The sequence below is a fragment of the Pan troglodytes genome, chromosome 5, assembly GCF_028858775.2.
Source record: "Pan troglodytes isolate AG18354 chromosome 5, NHGRI_mPanTro3-v2.0_pri, whole genome shotgun sequence".
NCBI classification, from domain to species: domain Eukaryota; kingdom Metazoa; phylum Chordata; class Mammalia; order Primates; family Hominidae; genus Pan; species Pan troglodytes.
In genome coordinates this window covers 146,389,420-146,414,100 of record NC_072403.2, presented here as the reverse complement: position 1 = coordinate 146,414,100, position 24,681 = coordinate 146,389,420, and the positions used below count along the sequence as shown (strand labels likewise).

The window sequence follows — 24,681 nt, the reverse complement described above, 5'->3', positions numbered from 1 at the left end:
ATCACATATGCCATGCACTGGTGCCTTCTCAAGCACTTCTGTAATAGGGTACCAACTCTTTTTAGAGGCCCATTGCTTCCTCTCTTTCTTCTCCATCAAGTTGCTTACATTGCAACTTCTCCAAGGCTGTGTTGTTTTTCATAACCTATGTTTTGTTTCCTTTATCCTCTCATTAGTGATTTTGCTCTTTTTGAGCTACTATAGTGGTATGCTGCAACAATTTGGAGTCAGATTCACCTAAAGAAATTTATGCATTTCAGTTACCTATATGTTGAAGATGTATTATTCCTAGCCTGTTTAATGTTATCAAATACAACATCTTCTGTTGCAATGAAATAGGTTTCAGTGTAGAATAATGGATAAGAGCTCAGGTTCCAATGTGAGAAAGTTGGGGTCATATCTCATGCCTACCACTTAATAGGTGAGTGTTCTTAGGCAATGTACACTTATTCTCTAAGTCCCTATTTTCTCATTGGTAAATGAATTTAATGATAGAACTAATGGAACTTGCTTCATGGGTTTTGGGTCGATATTAAATGAACTCCTCCATGAATAGTGCATAGCATAAAGCATGGGGTATAATAGGCAGTCAATGAATGCTATCATTCAAAAAAATATCGAACATGACATTGCAAATCTATTCTAAATGGAAAGAGATGTAATACAGTATCCTCATCTTGTTGAAAGCGATTCTTTTCTATTGTGGTGAGGAGTTTAATTGATAGGCATCTTAGAACTCATGTGCTGAGTGTGCAGCTTTCTGGATGCCAACACCAAATTAGAGGGCACAGAATAGTAGCCTACTCTAATTCTAATAGATGATAGAACCTAAACATAATCCATTTGGTTTATGGCATCAGATAAACTTGTGGTATTACTATCATCAGTCGTTACTAATTAATTCAAATATTAAAGCAGGTTTATGTCCCAAGAAGAGTTCCTGTGCTAAGACTTTTACCAAATAAGGTCCAAAAACAAACCGTCCATGGAGTGATGCTGTTTCTAACAGGCTGACTTAATAAAACAGATCCTTCAGAAACTTCTAGAATTACTGAGACTTGGTCTTTTGGCTACATATCCTAACTCAGAGAAGTTTTTTTTTAAAGTGAAAGGATCAACAATTATTTTCTAGTCAGTTACTCTTTGCTAGTTTTGAGTGAACTTGAATTTTTAAAAACCATATGACTTGAGATTTAAAAGATGTATGTTAAGTGATATAAGTATTCCTCAAGCTATTAGGCTCAGTGCTCAAGTTTTGTTCTTTGCGAGCTTTTAAAGTTGCATGATGTGGTCATGCAGGGTCAAAGTAAATCGGTCACTTTTTCATAATAATAGTTCATTTGTTTGTTATCCTATGTTTATGGTTACCCAACGATGCTCTGACCCGTTCTTTGACATTTACTCCTGAGGGTCAGCAGATGACATAAAAAGAAACACGAAGTTGTAAATCGACTCTTTGTTAATAAATCTGGTTGAAATTTTGATAGAAAGTGGCAGTTAAAAACAACTGTTCAAAATGGTTTGTGAATGATGCATGGTTTCAATAATCTATTCTTTCCTTTTTCTCCTTTACCACTGATTATCAAGATTTGACTATAAATAACTCTCCAGATGCAGAGGCTAAAAACTGCCAATCAACATTCTCTGCAGTATCTTTTATGAGTTCCTGGATGAGTGCCTTCCCGTTTTTTCTGGTAATGAAATGTGTCTGGCATGTCTTCTGCTGGGTACTTCAATATTAACCCTTTTTCTTCAGGATATTCTAATTTACCGTGTACAAAGTTGTAGATGCTCGTGGACCTGTACAAGAAAGCTATACCAGATATTGATATTATCACCAAGAAATTTCTTTAAAGTGAAGTACATTCCAAGGTGGTGTTCCCAAAAATGATGGTGTTGCAACTCAAAGAAGGCAAAAGAAGCAATCATTTTTTACCTCTAGGCTCTCCCATGAAAATCCCTACAGTGTCCTGATGCCATATACCTCATATTGAAGAATCCAAGGGCAGCATTAAGTTATTCCCTGCTGTATTGCTCCTTCTTGCTTCTTGGTGGACAAGGGAGCTCTCTAAGCTTGAATTTTCCCCTTTCCCAAGACTAAAAATAGACAATGGGCCACCTACATGGGTCATTGTTGTAGGATCTTGAGTGAGTAAGATTAAATTTGTTATAGTCTTAAAGATATTAGCTCAAATTATTTCAATCTTAATTTCTATTTAATAAAAAGTCTTTGGTTCAGGCAGTTAAATCATTTGTGCAGGTGTGTTTCTCTACAATTATTTAGTCTTACTGCCTAGTTTCTATAAGGTTGGGTTATAAATTGCACTACTGGAGATTTTGTTGATCTCAAAGCATTTTCTAAATTAGGTCTGTGATAAAAATAAGAAATAATTGAGAAGAAACAATTTATCCAAAGAATAGTTAAGAATATTAGTCCTTTGCGGCTAATACCCAGAATCTACAATGAACTCAAACAAATTTACAAGAAAAAAACAAACAACCCCATCAAAAAGTGGGTGAAGGATATGAACAGACACTTCTCAAAAGAAGACATTTATGCAGCCAAAAAACACATGAAAAAATGCTCATCATCACTGGCCATCAGAGAAATGCAAATCAAAACCACAAAGAGATACCATCCCACACCAGTTAGAATGGCGATCATTAAAAAGTCAGGAAACAACAGGTGCTGGAGAGGATGTAGAGAAATAGGAACACTGTTACACTGTTGGTGGGACTGTAAACTAGTTCAACCATTGTGGAAGTCAGTGTGGCGATTCCTCAGGGATCTAGAACTAGAAATACCATTTGACCCAGCCATCCCATACTGGGTATATGCCCAAAGGATTATAAATCATGCTACTACAAAGACACATGCACACGTATGTTTATAGCGGCACTATTCACAATAGCAAAGACTTGGAACCAACCTAAATGTCCAACAGCGATAGACTGGATTAAGAAAATGTGGCACATATACACCATGGAATACTATGCAGCCATAAAAAATGATGAGTTCATGTCCTTTGTAGGGCCATGGATGAAGCTGGAAACCATCATTCTCAGCAAACTATCGCAAGGACAAAAAACCAAACACCACATGTTGTCACTCATAGGTGGGAATTGAACAATGAGAACACATGGACACGGGAAGGGGAACGTCACACACCGGGGACTGTTGTGGGGTGGGGGGAGGGGGGAGGGATAGCATTAGGAGATATACCTAATGCTAAATGATGAGTTAATGGGTGCAGCATACCAGCATGGCACATGTATACATATGTAACAAACCTGCACGTCGTGCACATGTACCCTAAAACTTAAAGTATAATAATAATAAAATAAAAAAAAAGAATATTAGTCCTTTGCTCCTTGGGCTGGCCTCATGGGCATGCAAATTGTATGATCATATAGTGCTTAGGAGACCTTGTACCTGGCTTCATGCCTTTCTATGCCATTTTAAAATTCTTGATAATTTTATCTTTGAACTTGTGGTTTGTAAGTGAGTGAAATGGGACAATGGAGCATGTGCACAAGCAGAGAAGACACATACAATGCATGATGGCTGTGATGCCTCATTACCCCATGAGCCATGTAGTATTCACCATGGCCCATAAGCAGAACATTCCGGTGGACCCATGATACATGGGAGTTCACTAAAACTCAAAGCAAGCAACGTTAAGCATGTTAGGTCTACCACTGAGTAAGTAGCGGGAGGAGAAGTGGTCTGATAACTGCAAGAGACCACTTTTCTTTTGAATGAGAACTCGCTTTGAATGAGAACTTTCTTGGAATGCAAACAGAAGGAAATAGAGTTCTAAAAAACAGGAACAGCAAGGAACTCTCTCATATCCATAACTCATGTTACTTCCCTGTATTAGCCAACCACATATGCTAGAAATTATGACATAAAGCAGAGAGAAAGATAAGTTGATCCACAGTTAACTTTCCTTTTAGTTTTTTCTTACCCATCAGTAAGTCAGAGGTAGAGAATGCTGGTAGAATGTATGCATATGAGGAAGAGAAGTAAGAACAGTTGAGTTACTGTTCTGCAGCATTTCCACTGTTCTAGTCAGAGCAAAATACATGTGCATGTATGAGTACAAAATACAAATTGTGTGATTTTGATGACTCTACATTGGGTTAATGGCTTTTAAATTTGTGTTCAAGACTGGCATTGCACAATATAAAGATGAATGGTAAGAATCCTGCTAATAATTTAAAATTTTATTTTTTCTTATTTAGAACAGAATTATAGTAACAAAAAAACCATGACAAGTCAAGAGAAAGACTGTGAAAGAAAGGAAAAAACTATTTTAGTACCTTTAACAGCATGTTATTTTCTGCTTTGTGAATAAGAGGTTCTGCATTTTCATTTTGTTCTGGGCACTGCAAATTATATAGCTGGCCCTGGTTGCGCCACAGCTGTTTGCTCCTTGACCTTGCTAAATCACTAAGAGATGGGGTTTGGGAAGAATGGAGGGGCGGGTGAGGCAGTGAGGCATACTTCAAGCCCCTTCCCTGCAAAGCCCTAGGGATTCTCTTCTGTATTGCTTTAATAAAGTCCTTTCTTGCTTTATCGTGAAATTATATTAATAATAGTAGTTTCTATTAGTTTTCCAACCAAAGAAAGGACCCTGTATTCTTCCTTATTTCTAATTTACTGAATACGCACTACCCTTTGTTAAACTCAAGTCATCTTTGCTATTGTTACTTTCTATAAGCAACTTCAAACCACCCATGATTTGACACTGTGGATTACTTTTTTCTCTTCATTTTGTTTGTTTGTTTGTTTGTTTGTTTGTTTTTGAGACAGATTCTTGCTCTGTTGCCCAGGCTGGAGTGCAATGGCACAATCTCGGCTCACTGCAACCTCTGCCTCCTGGGTTGAAGCAATTCTCTTGCCTCAGCCTCCCGACTAGCTGGGATTACAGGCCTGTGCCATCATGCCGGGCTAATTTTTTTTATTTTTAGTAGAGACGGGGTTTCACCATGTTGGCCAGGCTGGTCTCGAACTTCTGACTTCAAGTGATTCACCTGCCTCAGCCTCCCAAAGTGCTGGGATTACAGGTGTGAGCCACCACGCCTGGCCATTTCTCTTCATTTTCTTTTTTCAGTTTGTATTCGACCATCTAATTTCAAAACCATTTCCTTTTCGTTAATTTTTAACCTCATAATTTAAGGTCACTAAAAGTGTTTTACATATATCCTGCAAAGTTTGATCTTTTTCTTCTCCCTTTTTTCTTATGTCTGATTTCTTATTTATTCTTAGGTCCACAGAAATGTAGGTAAGACCTAGGCCTTTATAGCTGTCCTGTTGGTTACTTCTAAGGAAGAAAAGAATCATGTTGCTAGTTCTCTTTAAAGGTCTCCCAAGAGGCTATAAGCAACTTGCCAAAATGTCAGTAATGTTTTACCTCCGCCTTCACCTCTAGCTGTCATTCATCACCTCTAAGCCAATCTTTTGATCTTAGGAAAACCTCCACCTTGCCTTTTTAGTTTCTTTGATTTCTTACCTCACACTATCTAATTTCTGAATTCTCAGTATCAAAAGTGGTGAGACCTAAATCCTGTTCTGATTTATTTGATCTATATCTTACAGGAGCTTTAAAATTTCAAGACCATCTTCATTCTGGCCTCTGCATACATGCCTCACCCCATTTCTTCCTTGCCCTTAGCTTTTTAGGAATACCAAGCTTCTTGTATTTATTCAAATGTGCCTTGTGTTTCAGTCCTCCTCACTTTTTCTCTTGTTAGTCCTTCTGTCTAGAATATCCTTTATTATCTTCTTTACTTAAATAATTACTTTTCAAGCTTAAAGTATCAGCACAGGCATTACCTCCACTGCAAGTCTTTCCCATTCCTTCATAAGACAAGTTAGGGTCCATCCAGTTAGGGCCCATATTACCGTGGGTATCACTGTATCTCAACACACTGTATATTGTACTAAAAACATCTGTTTATGTGATTGCCTTCAGACCATACTATGATGTCCTTGAGGGCAGGGATGTATCTTTTTATTTGTTGCATTATACAGCCCTGGACACATAGCAGTATTCAACACATATGTTTTTCCCTAAATTAAGACAAATTGAATTAGATGTGCTTTAATATAATATGTGATCTCTCTTCTGGACATTATGTGGTCCCAGCCCAGAGAATATACAGACAATTGATCCTTGAACAGTGTGGGGTTTGTGCAGTTGAAAATCCAAGTAAAGCTTTTAACTCCCTTAAAACTACCATCAGCTTACTGTCGACCAAAAGCCTTACTGATAACAAAACAGACAATTAATACATATTTTGTATGTTATATGTGTTATATACTGTATGTAAGCTAGAGGAAAAAAGTTAAGAAAATCATAAGGAAGGGAAAATATATTTACTATTAATTAAATGAAAGTTGATCAACAATGGTCTTCATTCTCATTGCCTTCAGATTTGGTAGACTGAGGAAGGGGGGGGTTGGGTTGGTCTTGCTATCTCAGGGGTGGCAGAGGCCGAGGGAAATCCATGTATAAGTGTACCAGCACAGTTCAAACCCATGTTGTTCGAAGATGTGTGTGTTGTATAAATACATATGTATATATAAATTATGTGCTCCAGCATTATTCTCTAGATTTTTTTTTTTTTTTTGACAGAGTCTCGCTTTGAAGCCCAGGCTGATGTTGTGCAATCTTGGCTTACTGCAACCTCCACTTCTGGGGTTCAAGCGATTTTTCTGCCTCAGCCTCCTGAGTAGCTGGGATTACAGGTGTGCACCACTATGCCTGACTACTTTTTTGCATTTTTAATAGAGACAGGGTTTCACCATGTTGGCCAGGCTGGTCTCGAACTCCTGGCCTCAAGTGATCTGCCCACCTTGGCCTCCCAAAGTGCTAGGATTACAAGCATGAGCCACCGCGCCTGGCTAGCATTTTTAAAAAGTCATAGAATGTTAGAGTTGAAAAGAACCCCAGAGTATCCCACTCAATTTAAGAATCTCCTTTGCAAAGTTTTGGCCAGTTGTTATCCATTTTATTTAATAATTTAATTTCATTTTATTCTTTTAACCTGGGTTGGGGGAGGGAACTGATGAGGAATAGATAGTTTCACAGACCCTTTTACTCAAAGCCAATTGCTAATATAAATTCTCTTCTCCAGAAGCCTATTGTAATCAGGGATAAGTTGAGTCATAGGTAGCGGAAAGGTCATCAAAAACTTTTGCTATCCCTAGGTTTGGGCAATCCTTTCTGAAGAATTTCACAAGAAGATTCTACCAAATTTTCAGAAATTTAAGAGTTCTGTTATGAGCTCAGCTAAAGATAAGCCATTCAGAGAGTAGTTTTGAGTCCTTTTCATGAGCTTTAGCTAGAATTTTGATTTCTTGGTACTTTTTGATTCATTTCATTCTTGGGAAAGCTAAGTGCATGGATTGTCATTTTCGTCAGTGTCTTGCGTCAGTTACAAGATTGACATCTATTCTTTTTACCTTGGGACAAGAACACTGGATTCCAAGAAGCAACTTCCAGGTTTTTCAAGTTTTTCAGTATCAGTATTTCCTTATATATGGGTTCTGTCGACCTTGCCATAGACACACAGATATATGTAGGAGGTTAGCCCACTGGTGGTGATGAAAGCCAGCCTTTACAGTCAGCTGGAGACTGGTCACTTGTCCACATGCCTAAGGGATCTGACCTGATGAACAGGGCCTACCTGAGGAACCTGACATGTGGGTTCTGTACTTTCTGCTGCCAGCTCTTTATGAGGTTCAAGGGTCTTTAACTTTGTCTCTGTACTAACTCCTTGTACTGCTGAAAATAGACAATGCCTATCTAACTTTGCCAGGTTATTTTGAGAGTCAAAGGAAAAAATATGTGCAGAGTTAAAAGTGCCGTGGAAGTGAAAAAGTGTTGTGTTCTTTCTTGTATTCCTATTGGGATTTGACTGCTTATCTCATTTTGCATAATAAACTGGCCCAGATTGGGTGGAGCAGATAGAAAGGAAGAGGTGTCTAGCAAGAAAAGATGGGCTTAACAGTGTTTGCTTTTTTCTCCATGTACTGATTGAGACTATTTCTTAATCAGAGAAAATCTGTTTGGGATCCAGAATGGTTTTCTCTGAAAAGAAGATGAATTGCTAAGTTATAAAACTAGGGCAATGGGATGGAGAGACTTCTCACCCATGATATGATACTGTGGATTACTTACTTCTCTTCATTTTCTTAAGAGCCATAATTGCCCTGCAATGGATCATGGATCCCAGGCTGCTTCTGGACAGGTACTATTGGGCCAACACTCAGACTTACGTTCAGTACCCCCATTTGTGTCCTGTGGCATTGTGCCCAATGTAGCAACTAGAGTGATAAATGACTTCCTGCTCCTAAGGTCACCAAACAAGCAAATGCTCCCCAGGGTCATTAGATGGCTTTGTGTTCTTCTCCTAAATTGTTCCATCAGTGAGCCAGGATGGTGGAGGACTTGATTTTTTTAAATTTTATTTTTGATGCTCCTTCTAGGCTCCAGACTCACTGGAGACATTCTGACACATAATGCTTCGCCCAGCACAATGCGATGCCCTTTACCTAGTAAAAGGGTGAGTCCCGTAAAGGTGCTGCCTTCCCCCCAGAACAAACAAGGGAAATGCATCAGGAGAGCTCAGCTGCAGACAGAATGCACATCATGAAGCAGGAGCCACCCTGGGATTCCTCAGATGAAAGCCAATTTCAATGAACATTGTGTTTCAAAGCCCGCTTCCTCTTGCTCGGTAAGAGCTGCAGAAGGAACATCCCACTTGCGTCTGCTGACACAAAAGAATGCTGTGGCTGGGAGATCTTATCGAGCCTTCCTGTGCCACAGCAACAGAGCTCCAGTTGTGTCTTGTAAGAATTGGTCATTGTTTCATGGGGACGACTGGCTCCTTTGGGTGGGATCTGATGGCATCTCATGGAGTTGAGGTAGGTGGTGCTGGGAGGTCAGCCAGCCACATGACCTGGCTTGCTGGCTTCTCGGAAGTCAGATAGAAGAGCAAACTTCACCCAGTTTGCTGGATGCCGAATAGTTAAACATTTTAAGTTTAACCATTAAAATATGTATTTTCTGTTTCCTTAATAATATCTTCAACTGTACAAGTTAAGAACAAAAATTAGAAATGATGTTCAGATTTTCTCAGTTGGTATAAGCTGTTTATTGTTCTCTTTTAACCAACAGTTATTTGATTCTAACAAAACTGAGAAAAATCAAGTAGTGTTTTGAAAAATATAAATTTAATTATTTAAAACTATCTATGGAGAATGTAGATGCTAATACGTAAACATTTTAGTGTTGATGACATAAGTCTCAAAAATATTTATTTGCTTCGTGAAAATGAACTTCCAGTTTACAATCATCACATTTGTATATAATAGTGTAAGTTAATAACATCAACTTAATTAAATTTGGCTAATTCTAGATAGTGTCTTCTTTTCCTAGAAAGCTCGTGGCCTTTTCCAGAGAGGGAAAATTGATGGTTACTTGTTCAGTTATACGGAGAGTAGAATTTGAATTTTCTTCTCTTTCCTCTTTCTCTTCCTAAAGGTCTGCTGCAGTAATGAATACATATAGAAATATATATAACTGTCGGTAAGACATGTCAGGGAAAAGGGGGGCCATGAGTTTCCTAAAGGAACTTAAAGAAATTTTTTTTAGATTGAGGGGGTACATGTGTAGGTTTGTTACATGGCTGTATTGAGTGATGCTGAGGTTTGGGCTTCTATTCGAACAATCACCCAAATAGTGAACACAGTATTCAATAGGCAGCTTTTAAACTCTTGCTTTGCTTCCTCCCCTCTTCCCCCACTTTTGGAGTCCCCAGTGTCTATTGTTTTCATCTTTATGTCCATGTGTACTCAATATTTAGCTCCCACTTGTGAGAACATGCAATATTTGATTTTCTGCTTCTGCGCTAATTCACTTAGGATAATGGCCTCCAGCTGCATCCACATCTCTGCAAAGGACATGATTCCATTTATTTTTATGGTTGCATAGTATTCCATGGTGTGTATGTATCACATTTTCTTTGACCAGTCCACCATTAATGGACACCTAGGTTGATCCCATGTCTTTGCTCTTGTGACTAGCGTTGTAATAAACATATGAGTGCAGGTGTATTTTGGTAGAATGATTTATTTTCCTTTGGGTATATATCCAGAATGGGATTGCTGGGTCAAAGGGTAGTTCTATTTTTAGTTTAAAGAAATATTTTAAATCCCTCTTTCCCATATCTCCCTGTAGAATTTTCTAAAATGCTGTTTGTTCCATGTATTCTGATATTCAGAAAAAAACAATTATTTTCCTTTAACTTTGTACAACGTTCTGAGGATCAAGATATTACCAAAACACCATCTCTGTTCTAAATATACATTTTAAAATTATCATGCATAATCAGTTATGTGTAAATGTTTCTGCCCTCACTGAACTGTGAGCACCTTGAAGAAGGCAGCTAGACCATATTCATCTTCCTGTCTCCAGTGCTGACCACAATGTCCTGCACATAGAAGTGCTTAGTGAATATTTATTGACGGACAAGTGGATGGATGGGTGAGCAGATGGATGAATGGATGGCCATGCTATAGCCTAGCACATTTACAAGTAGGGATTTAATTCAGGCTATCCACATGGTGCTTGGCATGACTACACCTGTTAATCCTCTGGGCATTTATTATCCCACTCTTTTTGTTTGTTTGTTTGTTTTTTTGAGATGGAGTTTCACTCTTGTTGCCCAGGCTGGAGTACAATGGCACTATCTCAGCTCACTGCAACCTCTGCCTCCTGGTTTCAAGCGATCCTCCCACCTCAGCCTCCTGAGTAGCTGGGATTACAGGCACGCGCCACCATGCCCAGCTAATTTGTTGTTGTTGTTGTTGTTGTTGAGATGGCGTCTTGCTCTGTCACCTAGGCTGGAGTGCAATGGTGCCACCTCTGCCTTCCAGGTTCAAGCGATTCTTCCACCTCAGCCTCTGGAGTAGCTGGAATTACGGTGCACGCCACCACGCCTGGCTAATTTTTTTTGTAGTTTTGTAGAGACGGGGTTTCACCATGTTGGCCAGGCTGGTCTTGAACTCCTGATCTCAGGTGATGTGCCTGCCTCGGCCTGCCAAAATGCTGGGATTGCAGGTGTGAGCCACCGCGCCTGGCCTGTTACTCCACTCTTAATTACACAGAATGCAGATATTTTCAAGATCACCTTGTCCAACTCCTTCAGTTTACAGTTGAGGAAATGAGATTCAGAGAGAGAATTTGATTTATCCATAGTCACATAGCTTATAATTAAGTGGCAGCTCTTGGTTAACATCCAGACCTCTTGATTTTCAGTCAAATGCCAACTACATGATGTTGCTTTCCATGACTCATATTTGGAAGTTTTCAGGCACCCTATGGAGCAGTCTGTCCCTCCTGGCTCATCTGGGGCAATATGGGAGCAAATGGGGCTAGAACAAAACTGGATGAAAGGAGAAACTCTGGGGCTGCTGAATTCACATGCCGATGGTGCTGGGGAAAGGTATGAACAAGAATGACTCACGGTTATTCAGGCTGATGTCATTCCATGACTCCCTCAGAAGATGCCACACTCAAAATTCAGCGGATGGCATCCCATCCCTTCCCTAGGTTTCCTGGCTAACCTCTGGAGATGGTGATGTCCAGCCCTACTCCACTTACCAAAATCTCTGTTTTATGTAAAGTCCAGCCTTTGGAAACCCTTTCCAAAGAAGCTTTTTTCCCCACCACTTAATGGTGAGGCTGATGTAATGGTACTATCTCTAGACCTTCCTGATATAAGGAAATGCTCCTAATGCATTATTTCTGATGGTCTGGATTTTGGTTTCTCTAAATTATGCCCAGTTACAATGCATCTAAATGCATATGATGGATCTATACTTAACCAGAATGTTGTTTATTAATAATTTAACCTTGGGCCGGGAGTGGCGGCTCACGCCTGTAATCCCAGCACTTTGGGAGGCCGAAGCGGGTGGATCACGAGGTCAGGAGTTCGAGACCAGCCTGGCTAACATAGTGAAATCCCGTCTCTACTAAAAATACAAAAAAGTAGCCAGGCGTGGTGGCGGGCTCCTGTAATTCCAGCTAGTCAGGAGGCTGAGGCAGGAGAATTGCTTGAACCCAGGAGGCGGAGGTTGCAGTGAGCTGAGATCAGGCCATTGCACTCCAGCCCAGGCGACAGAGTGAGACTCCATCTCAAAAAAAAAAAAAAAAAAGAATTTAACCTTGTAGAGTTAACTATTTTAGAATGAGCACATAACAGAATAGAGGAATCTCAAAATAATTATGCTGAGTGAAAGAAGCCAGACCAAAAAAAGAGTACATACAGTATGATTCTGTTTATATAAAACTCTAGAAAATGCAAACCAATCTAGAGGAAGAAAAAGCACAGCAGTGGTTGTCTGGGGAGATGGGGAAGGAATGGAAAGGACAGAGGGATAGAAAGGGGAGCAAGCAAACTTTGGAGGGTGATGAATATGTTCACTGTCTTGATTAGGGGATCTGCATATGTCGAAATTTATCACACTGTACAACTTAAATATGTGCAGTTTGTTGTATGTCAATTATACCTCAAAAAGCTGTTTTTCTCAAAGAATGTAATCTTTTAACATTCAACTAAAATACTGTATTATTAAGTTTTCAATAAGAGAAGCAAAAACACTAGGATGCCTGTGTGTATGTATGTACATATATTTATACAGTTCCAGGGATTTGACATTACATAATAGTGTGGTGTGGTTAAGTGGTTAAGTCATGTCTGTAAAGCTGTTGTCTTCATATCCAATGCTGGAGCTTGAATTCCAATGACAGGTTGTCAGGAAAGGAAGATGGATATAAAGTGGGGAAGAACCAGAGCAGGCCAGAACCCCAGACACAGTGGGGGCTCACAAGGACAGATTGAAACTTGCACCAGTTCTGAATGCCTCTAACCTTGGTTGTATAACGTCCTTCAGAGGCAGAGCCCTTCATTACAGAGCTCAGTACAGGTGTGTACCTGGCCCAGGAGTTGGAGAAGCTTCAGGAGGATCCATCCAGGGGAAGGTGGAACAGTTGCAGGCCCAGCTGCTGTCTCATGCAAGAGGTGATCCAGCAGCGAAGAGACATATATAAGGTAGCAAATGGCTGCTGCTTTACTCCCCTCTCCAAATTTTGCCCGAGAATCTCTCCTGTGACCCACCCTAACCAGAAGCACACAAAAAAGGGAATTCTGGGAAACAGAGTTCAGTCTAGTTGGGTTCGCTCTTTACAAAGCCACACCTTGACAACTTGGCCTCCTACTCTCTCCTTAACTCAAACTTAATTTCCAATTACAGATAATAACAAAGTTGTGCCTGCCTCTAACATGATATGTCTGTCCCAAGAACAACCAAAATACACTTTTCTGTAAGAGAGAATCCAACATTCTTTTTTTGATTTTGGGTGATATTCATTTTTCTTTTAACAGATTCACACCAGATTCTCACCTCTCCTTTGATATCCTACAACTTATACATTGAGATATTAAGTTAAATAGTATTAACACATTTTATGTTAGATGATAAGGGAATGAGACAGAAGACAAATACAAAATAATTGGTTAAAGAAATATATATACATATATTTATATGTATGTTTGCATATAGTCCTATAAAAATGAAGAAATACTCATAATTATTACAGTACTTGTATCTGTCACTGGTCACATGACCACAGCTGGTATTTAGAACTACATTCTTCAACTACCTACTTCATGTTCCCTTTGTTCTCAGTAAGTACTTTAACTGGTCATGGGTTTTTGCCTGGTGGTATAAACCAAATCTTTGTTCCTGAATGTTCTAGGCCATTATCAGTCTTGTTAAGTTGAACTGATGTAGTTTTCTATTCACTTTAATCACAGGATATGGTAGTACTAAGAGGAAACCTAGAACTTTAGCTTTCGAGACATGCTCCTGATTCTCTTTGTGTAGAAGCAGCCTAGATTGAATCACTGCCTTCTTTGCCTGTTGATTCAATGGCATGAGTCAAAGCGGTCAGGTGGCACTCCAGATCAACCGAGTCATCATATGTCCCCTGGCAGAAGAACTCCTCCTTTTGGAACTAAGACCTCTTTACCACCCAAGCCTGATGTCACAGGGACTGGAAGCAATAGTTTGTTAGTGAACTGCTAGGGATAATAGTGAGAAGATCCTGTCCTATTTCCACCCCTTGATCCCCGTACGCATGAGTTCTGGCTAAGGAAGAAACAGAAATATATGTTGGATGCTGATCTAGAGCATACTTTGCATCCTAAAAGACCATACATGAGTCTCCAAAAGGACATTCCACCATTCTATCAAGCCAGCTGCTTCAGGGTGACGGGGAACACGGTAAGATCAGTGAGTTGCATGAGTCCATTGCTGTACCTCATTTGCTGTGACACAAATTTGTTGGTCAAAAGTGATGCTGTGTGAAATACCGTGATAGTGAATAAGTTATTCTGTACATGGTTTTTGTAGTGGTTTTAGCAGGAGCATGTGGGCAGGGAAGTCAAATACATATCCACAACAAGTGTCTATTCCAGTAAGAGCCAAACACTGCCACTTCCATGAGGGAAGTGATCTAATGTAATCAGCCTAGTAGCTGGGAATGGTGCCATGTCAGGAGCTCACTGTCAATCTCTGCTGTTAACAGATCAGGCACTCAGTTTTGGCACCACTCAGTGGTGGCTATAGCTAGATAGGCCTTGGTAAGTAGAAGTTCATGTCGATGAGCCCACGCATAACTGCCATTTTTTGCCACCATTGCCTTTTTTTTGTTTTTTTCATTTTCCAGTTGGGTAATGACAGGAGTTGGTTGGGAAGAAAGGTGACGAATGTCCACAGAATGGCTCATTCTGTTCACCTGATGAATAAAATCCTCCTCTGCTGAGCTTACCCTTTGGTGAGCATTCACATGGAACACAGATATTTTTACATACTATGCCCATTTGAAGAGGTCCATCAACCTACCTTTTCACCAGATTTCCTTGTCACCAATTTCTCAATCATGTTCCTTCCAAATCTCTGACCATACAACCAAATAGCCCATGAGTTAGTGTTGACTTGTACTTCTGGACATGTATTCTTTGAAGCAAAATGAATGACCAGGAGCATTGCTTGAAGTTCTGCAAACTAGGCCCAAGATTTTTATCCCTTTATCAGCTTGTCATAGGAAGCTCTCCAAGGGTCATAGGTGTAAGTTGAAAAAAAGAAGGCAATGTAATAGGAGTAAGGGCCACGGATATGTAGGCCACTTGCTCATGCAACGTATTTGTGCTTTCAGGCCCTGCTGAGGCCCAATTTTTTATCTACCACTTCCATTTAATCAGAGTCCTGCTGTGCATACTCAACTTTATGGCCTGGTGACTCAGACAACACTAGTAATGGGCAGCTCAGGTCATATGGTAACTTGGTAGCCCATCGTCAAACATTCAGTCTCTACCAAGGCCCGGTAATAACATAAAAGCTATTTCATAAAAGAAGAATCATTACCTATCAAGAATGGCAGGGCTTTCTTCCAAAATTCTAAGGGTCTGGTCTGTGCTGTACCTATAGGAGCCTGGCAAAGGCTTTAAACAGCGTTTCTTTCTGTTACTGGCATTTCAAGAACCATTGGCTCTTCTGGATCATGTGGTCTAAGTGGCAGAGCTGCTTGCAGAGCAGTCTGGACTTTCGGAGCCTTCTCTTGTTCTGGTCTCTATTTGTGGGGTGCCTCGACATGCCTCAGACTTGATATTTGTGGGGTTTATTTCCTACCCTTGGTGTGCAAATGTCTTACCACTATATCTAGAGCAGTTTGTACTTTTTAATTACCAGAGAAGGAATCAGAAAAGCTGAAGGAGGATACATGGGAAGATGAAACAGCTGCAAGCCTGGCCACTGCCCACACCAAGGAAGTAAGCCAGCAGATAAGCCACAGTGTTTAGGGGGCGGCTGAAATGTGGCTGCTGCTTCCCCTCCACCCTCCTTTCTCCCACAAGAACCTCTTCCCGTAGCTCACCTTACCCAGAAAGATACAAGAACAGGAATTCTGTGAAATGTAGTTCATCCTAGCCAAGCTGACACATTACACACTACATATTCAACTTAGGATCTATTATTATAGGATGGAGAATCCAGTTGTTTTTTTTTTTTTTAAAGTAGATGGCCTATTTTGGCATGATCTTCTTTCCTGAAGAATTCATCTAACAAAATTGTTTCTTACCTACAAGGCTTTGATTCCATAGAATTTGTGTGTATATTCTAGCTCTGGGGAGATGATCAAAAGGGAGCTGTTTCCAGAAACATATTATTTTTTAATAAATAAATTCTTAACAGTGTGAAAATATAGTCACAGTTTGAGTGTATTATTTATCAATTGCTTTTCCAGAGAGACTAAAATTTGCTTAGGTTTGAGGTATTTTTTTAAATATTTAATCTTCAAAGTATTAGCATTTACTTTTAAGTTAAAAAGCGTGCTGTGGGCAAACAGCAATGTGATATGCTTTTGCATTGTACCAAAAAGAACATCTCAACATTCGCTCTCCAGGCTTCTTGGAATGCAGTTCATCGTGGTGCTGTAGGTGACCATAGTGTTTCCAGAATTGATTGTCCAGGAAGTGCAGGTCATCCCAGTGTGCGTACCTGTTCCTCTGCAGAAAGCACTAATTTTCTTTTGTTTCTTTGTTTTGTTTCTGTAAATGATCTAAGAGAAGACTGATGTCAACTTTTGTCTCGTAATACACGAATCTATGAGTTTCTCTCAGAAAATGGTAAGATCATTGCTCTGTGCAAGAAAGGAGGGTGTATGTAAGGAGTATGTGACAAGCTTTGCAGGGACAGAATTCACAACAGAGAGCAGCTAAAGGAAGAGAAAGTACAAGTGACACTAAAGGGAAGATGATTTTCAAATCCACCCTTGCTTATCTCAAACCAGTGCATGATTTCCTGATGAAGCCATTTGTCCACCCTACAGTGCTGTTGTTTCTAAAAATTCCTACCACAGAATAACAACTGTCAACACCTGCCTCAGACACAGCAGTAGGGAAGACTGCAAGTGGGAAAGAGATTTAAACACACCAACCTTTTTAGGAACAAAATCACTCATATCAGCTGATTTGTTGAATTAAAGGATTTTTTAAAGTATATGGTATTCTTTGACATAGTATTGGCTGAATAATCATTCAACAAATGTCACTGGTGGATGAATTAAGTAAGAAAGGTGTCACGTTGGCTCTTCATACAGACATTTGGCGAGTAATTGGCACTAAAAGGATTCTGATTTCTTCCCCTGCCATTTTGATCTTTCAAGTTTTAAAATAGCAAATACCATTGGTCCTTAGGGTTGGTCCATGTTAGAATCACAATGGACAGAGACCCTGAAAAACTGTACAAAAGAGGGAGGAACAGAACAGAATGGAAAAAAGTTATGGAAATTTTCCACCCATGGATGGGACACACCCTCATGCAAACAAAGCTCTGCGGCGAAGACTATATTTCATAAAAATGTGATAAAACACTTGCTGAGCCCTGAGGGGATGAACAATGGTTCTTTTTATTTTATTTTTTTTAATCTTCCAAAATTCAGTCTCACATGCTGAGCAGTTGAAGGGAAAGGCCTTTTGTCATATCTGTTTCCAAACATCTATTTCCTTTCTGGAGCCCCAGAGTTGCTGTCACAGTGAGGAGCTCTCTTGTGTCAGCCACTCTGATTCTATGTCCTTGTCCTAACTAGGTTGTCTGCCAACGCTAACTGGCCAGCTCTGACAGGAGGTGCGTGGCCCAGGAGGAGCCATCAGGCCAGTTCTCTGGGATACTGCTGTGTCTCCAGCTCTGCAGTTTGCTCTGCATCACTCAGCGGCAGACGGAGAGGCAGACACGAGCCCCTTGTGAGCCCTCCTCCTTACCGTCATCCCACAATGCTCTGAAATAAGGAGGCAAATGGCTGAGGTCCCCTCAGTTGTGAGTATCTTGCTTCCTTCCCCAATGCCTCTTCAAACCACTTTGTCAAAAACAACAACAACAACAAAACAAAAACAAAAACAAACAGATTCTTGTGTTCATGATACTAAAACAAAATTGCGTAAGGTCTGTTGCTTAAGATTAAGCACTGGCCGGGCACGGTGGCTCATGCCTGTAATCCCAGCACTTTGGGAGGCTGAGGCGGGTGGATCACGAGGTCAAGAGATCGAGACCATCCTGGCTAATACTGTGAAACCCTGTCTCTACTAAAAATACAAAAAATTAGCCGGGCGCGGTGGCAGGCGCCTGTAGTCCCAGCTACTCGGGAGACTGAGGCGGGAGAATGGCGTGAACCCGGGAGGCGGAGCTTGCAGTGAACTGAGATCACGCCATTCCACTCCAGCCTGGGTGACAGAGCAAGACTCCGTCTCAAAAAAAAAAAAAAAAAAAAAAGATTAAGCACTCAAAAAAATGTCAAAGTTGGTCTTAAAAATCTGGCTGTGGTTAATGGGATCAGCTGCATTTTTCTTTAAAATGATGTAACCCATCTCCTCCACTTTACTTTTGCATTTGACTTTCCAACTTCCACGCGAAGGAACAGCATGTGGTTTACTTGTGGTCATATGTTACATGTTACTTTGGTGCTTTACAACTTTCAAAAAGCTTTTATACAACAGTGATATCATCAGTTCCTCAGATAACCCTGTGATGTGGGTAGGTTGATGGATACTCTATCATCATTTCCCATATGAGGAAAGAAGAGTAAATAAGTTACACAACATGGACGAGGTCACCCTGCACTTCAGAGGTGGAACCAAATTCCAACAGAAGCATTGAATTTCTAGACGAGTTTTTGTTTGTTTTTTATCTTTTCCATCACACCAAGCCGCCTCTGTGAAGGAAAATTGTATGCATCTCCCTAATCCAACATTTTTCATGTTAATTATCCACTAAATTACAGCCACGATTTGGTAGTCTCAGTAGCTATTCTGGTTTGAGGACAACTTTTTCCAAATTTCCATATTTTTTCTACTACTTTATCATTTTCTTCTCTACTTGGAATTCCATACTTAACATTCACAACAACACCCTCTTTTATCTTTCTTCTTTCTTCCCTTTCTCTGTTTTTTTCTTTTTCTCCCTTTGTCTCTCCTCTTTTTATCTCTGCCTTTCTCTCTCTCCTTTTTGTGTGTTTATTTTTGTTTTAGTTTTAGAGACAGGGTCTTGTTATGCTGCTTGGGCTGGTCTCAAACTCCTGGGCTCAAGCAATCCTTCTGCCTTAGCCTCTCAAAGTGCTAGATTATAGGCATGAGCTGTCATGCCCAGCCTAGTTTTGTTTGTTGATTGCATACTGAAAGTAACACATGACTGGAATATAAGAGAACTGAGTTTGAGATATTATAATTTCACATAACCTCTGTAGGTCTCTGTTGTTTTATCTCTAAAATTGTTTTTTTTTAAATAATGATTTTCTACACAAGTGAAGAAGACAGAAGGGAAAATGGGATTTTTGTGCTAATCAAAAATAATATGTGGTTAAAAAAATTGAGGGCTACCTAATTTGTAGGTTTTCTTATTTTAAGTAATAGATGATAGGATCAAATCCAGGTCTTCTGTCTACAAGTCAAATATTTAGGAAGCTGCTGGATGCAGTGACTTGCATCTGGAGAGGCTGAGGCAGGAGGATCACTTAAGTCCAGGAGTTTGAGGCTACAGTGAGCTACAATTGCTCCACTGCACTCCAGCCTGGGTGACAGAAGACTCCATCTCTAAAACAAAATAAAACAAAACCAAAAACAAACAAACAAACAAAATTATTTAGTGATTTTATTTTTTAGTGACTTTGTTAGCCTTACCAATAAGTTACTTTTACTTTTTTTTTTTTTTTTTTTTTGAGACAGAGTCTCGCTCTGTCCCAGGCTGGAGTGCCGTGGTGTGGTCTTGGCTCACTGCAACCTCTGCCTCCCGTGTTCAAGCGATTCTCCTACCTCAGCCTCCCGAGTAGCTGGGATTACAGGTGGGTGCCACCACTCCTGGCTAATTTTTGTATTTTTAGTAGAGATGGGGTTTCACCATGTTGGCCAGGCCGGTCTCGAACTGCTGACCTCGCGATCCTCCCACCTCAGCCTCCCAAAGTGCTGGGATTACAGGCATGAGCCACCACGCCCGGCACCAGTAAGTTATTTTTAATATGAAATTCCAAGACAGGATATACAAAATTTAGGAAAGAAAGAAGCCAGAATTTTAACAAGCTACTCCTGTCTTCACTATTATTAATACCAGATAATTTCTCATATTGATGGCATTTTTTTCTTAGAAACTCTAATCTAACAGTCAACAAAAAAACTACAATAAGCAAAAGAGGATATGAGACGATTATTCTAGCATTCTATTTTTCTGGTTCTCTTTGTCAAGCTAAGCGTTATGAGGTAATGGGGGTGTTTGTTCTGACTGGAAATGTGTTGCATTTAGATATTATATACAAAGGTTTTTCCTGGAATAACATCGTTATTTAGCTAAAAAGCTATAGCTCCATAGACTTGTGTGCTCTGAACACAGCTGCATAATTAGTAATCATCATTAATCATTTCTACTTCTGTACTTTTATCACCAACAAAATTATAGCAACCTATATTTTTAGTAAATTTTAATTGCAAGTTTAATTTGATATTTATTTATCACTATAAGAAGCAGTTTGCTGAACTGATTACACAAATTTAAAATGATGTTTCTGAAGATAGAAATAAAACTTCCCACCAGGAATAAACAGACTTTTCAAAAGAAGAATATCTGCCTCTTGGCAAAAAAAAAAAAAAAAAAAAAAAAAAAAAAAAAAAAAAAAAAAAAAAAAAGAAAAGAAAAGAAAAAGAAAAAAAGAAAGGCTTTTAAGTTTTTTCCACCTTTAATGTGAAAATGAGTATTCATATGGGATGGCTTTAGACTACCTATTAGAAAATGCATATCAAGTAAGAGATGTATAATTTATAGAGTTGATTGCTTTGAGCAGAGAAGCTTAAAAAGGAGTTTTTGCAGCTCAGGTTGTTCTCAAGAGGCAAACGTATGCTCATTATTCAGAATTGAAACCTGCCTGTGAAATACACAACAAAAAGGAAAAGAAACTTAGAGAAATGTTTGAGAGGTAAAATGTTTTACCACTCTTGGAAAAATTTTCTTGCTTCTTTTCTGTAAGAAGGAATGAGATAGTTGTTAACACTCTTGAAAACTATCTTAGAGAGTGAGGCTTGAACAGTTGAGGTTTTCTCATGGGACTGTGCACTGATGTTTTGTGGTGCTGTATCAGTATCTCCAGGCTTTCTTAGGTGGACAGTTGAATGGATGTGTCAACAGAAGCTGAGAAATGTTCTCTCAGCCAGGCTTAAGACATGAAAAGAAAACGGCTTTCTTCATTTACAAAATTGAGCCACGAATAGACTCAAGAACAAAAGCCTAACAAGGAAGATGAATAACATAGAATTATCACTGTCACTTACATTATGTCCAGAATAACTGGATTACAAAAGGCAAGTAATGTTGTGAACAGCCCGAGATATGTGAGGAAACTCTCTGATGAAGGCCTATGCCCAAATGTCCTGAAATGGAAATCTGAGACCTGTGAGTACAAAAGTGCCCTGAATGTTCTTAACTGGCAGGGTGAAGGCAAGGGGATGGGGCAGTTTCTAAAGCAGCTAGAACCCTTCAATCACATGCAAGGAACTGGTAATCTGAAAAAACAAACCACCAAGAAAGAGTACAGATAAATGTCATAGCAAATCAAATGGAACATGATAAGCCAAGCTCTATACTCCTATTAGAACAGGAAGTTCCAAGGAGAGATACCTTGACTTTTAAATAGTCTGCAGACACAAGCAATGCATTCTTCACAGGTATCTTATTTCCTGTTTTTGTTTTGTTTTGTTTTTGAGTTTTTAGTATTTATTTTAATGTTTTTGAAAGAGATACATTTTTTCCAATTTAAAAAGAAAGAGACATGGCCATCAAGAGTAGGTTAACATATAGCAGAATACCATATAAATGAATTAGCTGCTAGCTACAAGCAGCAACTTGGATGAATCTTAAAAACATAACATTGGGGCTGGGCACAGTGGCTCATGCCTGTAATCCCAGCACTTTGGGAGGCTGAGGCGGGCAGATCACGAAGTCAGGAGATTGAGACCCTCCTGGCTAACACGGTGAAACCCCGTCTCTACTAAAAATACAAAAACAAAATTAGCTGGGCGTGGTGGTGGGTGCCTGTAGTCCCAGCTACTCGGAAGGCTGAGGCAGGAGAATCACTTGAACCCAGGAGGCAGAGCTTGTAGTGAGCCAAGATCACGCCACTGCACTCCAGCCTGGGCAACAGAGGGAGACTCTGTCTCAAGAAACAAACAAACATAACATTGGACAAAAACACATCACAGTACAGTATGTATAATATAGTACCATCTGTACAAAGGTCAAAGCAGGTAAAATTAAACAATATATTATCAGGAATCCATAAATAAGTAGTAAAGCTATAAAGAAAATCAAGGAACAAGTACCATAAATTTCAGGATTGCTCTTAGTGGCGGGGAGAAGGAGATGTGATCAAGGAGGGCACAAAGGTGTCAAATACTGGCAGTGTTTTGTTACTTAACGCTGCTGGTAGGAGCCTGAGTATTCATTTTATTATCTTTACACCAATTATAAATGCTGTCATCTACTTCTTTAAATGTATGATTTGTAAGTTTGTTTCCTCAAAAAAGATGAGTGAAGTTTCAAAATTTTATTTCATTTATTGAGATCCAAGTATCCCTATTTTCTGAGGGTGGCCTTTATCCAGAGACACCTATGAAGAAACCCAACATGCAGAGTTTGCAGATCCATAGACAATGCTGCCAAAGTGTAAAAAATAAATAAAATAAGATAAAAATCCGAAAAAAATTATTTTTTTTAAAGTTGGTATCCATATATATGAACTGACACTCAAGGCCTTTTGCAACCTGAACCCAATCTTTCTTTCTAAGCAGATGGTATCCCAGAACTTCCCAGTGGGACCTTTTCCTTGTTAAATGTTATTCCCTGGCCAAGCCTTACGTTTCCCATGTTTGTGCTGTGATTATCTCATTCCATTTACCTGCATTTCCCACCCTCTTGCTGATTGGCCATCTTAGTTTGACCTTTTCTGGGAAGCCACCTCCGTAACCTTTGTCTGAAGTGCTCTGGCTCTCTTGAGCTCTCAACAACTGCCAATTTAATTCTCCTAGCAGTTAATCTTGGGTGCCCTGTAACAACTGCATTTTCACCAACCAAACCCCTTTCCCTCCTGGGCAGAGAGCTTGACTTTATTTTCTGTCTTCCCATGCAGGTAGATGTGATTGAGTTCTATCTACCAGAAGCATATGCCTCCTGGAAGCCTGGTTCTAACACCTCCCACAAAATCCTTCAAGCGCTTTTTTCTGTTCCAATGTTTGCTTATGGGGGACCCAGTGAAGTGCTTCAGAGCCCTAGAGATATGCTGAGTCATATGAGGGGTCAGCAAACTTTTCCTGTAAAGGGTCAGATAATAAACATTTTAAGCTTTGTAGACTGTATAAAGTCTCTGTTTCTTCTCCCCCTCCTCCTCCTCTTTCTCCTTCAGCTTCTTTCCTTTAAATATGTACAAAACCTTTCTTCTTTTCCAAAATCTGTCTATATTTGACCTGTGAGCTATAGTGTGCTGAGTCCTGCATTAGTAGGAAAGATCTTGAGTTTCAGAATGACGATGTAAAGCAGAGACCCTCCTCCCCACACCCATTCTCTGCAACCGACACTTGGATTACTTTTCTTTTACTCTTTGTCTTTCTCTGAACTATAGATGTATGGTTGGCTTTCTGAGATCAAATATAATTAAGAGGTAGCCAACCATTTGGCAAATTTGAACCAAGCAGAGTTCTGATATAAAGAATGTAGGACCCATTCACTCCCAATTAGTCTCTTCACTGGAAGGTGGCTTACACCAGGTATATCTCATTTGCTAATTTGTTTAGTCCATGTCTAGGGAACCATTGTGATCAAGCCAATATGCCCAGGCCAGAGCAGCCTACTTTAGAATCAAAGCTTTAGGCTAGGCGTGGTGGCTCACACCTGTAATTCCAGCACTTTGGGAGGCCAAGGCGAACAGATCACTTGAGGTCAGGAGTTCGAGACCAGCCTGGCCAACATGGTGAAACCCCGTCTCCATTAAAAATACAAAAATTAGCCGGGCGTGGTGGCGGGCCCCTGTAATCCCAGCTACAGCTACTTGGGAGGCTGAGGCAGGAGAATCACTTGAACCCAGGAGGAGGAGGTTGTAGTGAGCTGAGATCGCATCACTGCACTCTAGCCTTGACAACAGAGTAAGACTCCACCTCAAAAAAAAAAAAAAAAAAAAAAGAATCAAAGCTTTAAAATCCAGCAGAAGTAAAATTTCCAAGTGGGAGGGAAGAGGATCAAGAGGAGAATCTGCAAGAGTAAAAGAGGAAGAAGATGTGTGCTGCATGGCACAAAATGAATCTGCAAAGCATCTGGGAACTGCAGGTATGTCTGACTCATAATATTAATGCTTTGCTTAGGACCCCTAATCTCCCTCCTTCTCTTCAATTTTCTGAAATAACCCACATCTGTGAAGTGTTTTCCTTTGCTTGTATTTTCAGACCCTACTAATGCCTGGAACTCACTGGAGTCAGCATGTCCAGGCAGTCATTGTAGCAAGTCAGAGTGGTGTGATGAAATGC

The 24,681-nt window shown here is 39.9% G+C and overlaps 1 long non-coding RNA gene across 1 annotated transcript; it reads left to right on the top strand.

Moving 5' to 3' along the window:
• The first annotated feature begins 8,746 nt into the window (after nt 1-8,746).
• Nucleotides 8,747-23,520, top strand: LOC104006990 (uncharacterized). The gene is made up of 2 exons (XR_010157774.1): nt 8,747-8,935; nt 17,724-23,520. It is a non-coding gene; the product is annotated as an uncharacterized LOC104006990 (long non-coding RNA).
• The last annotated feature ends 1,161 nt before the right edge of the window (nt 23,521-24,681 follow it).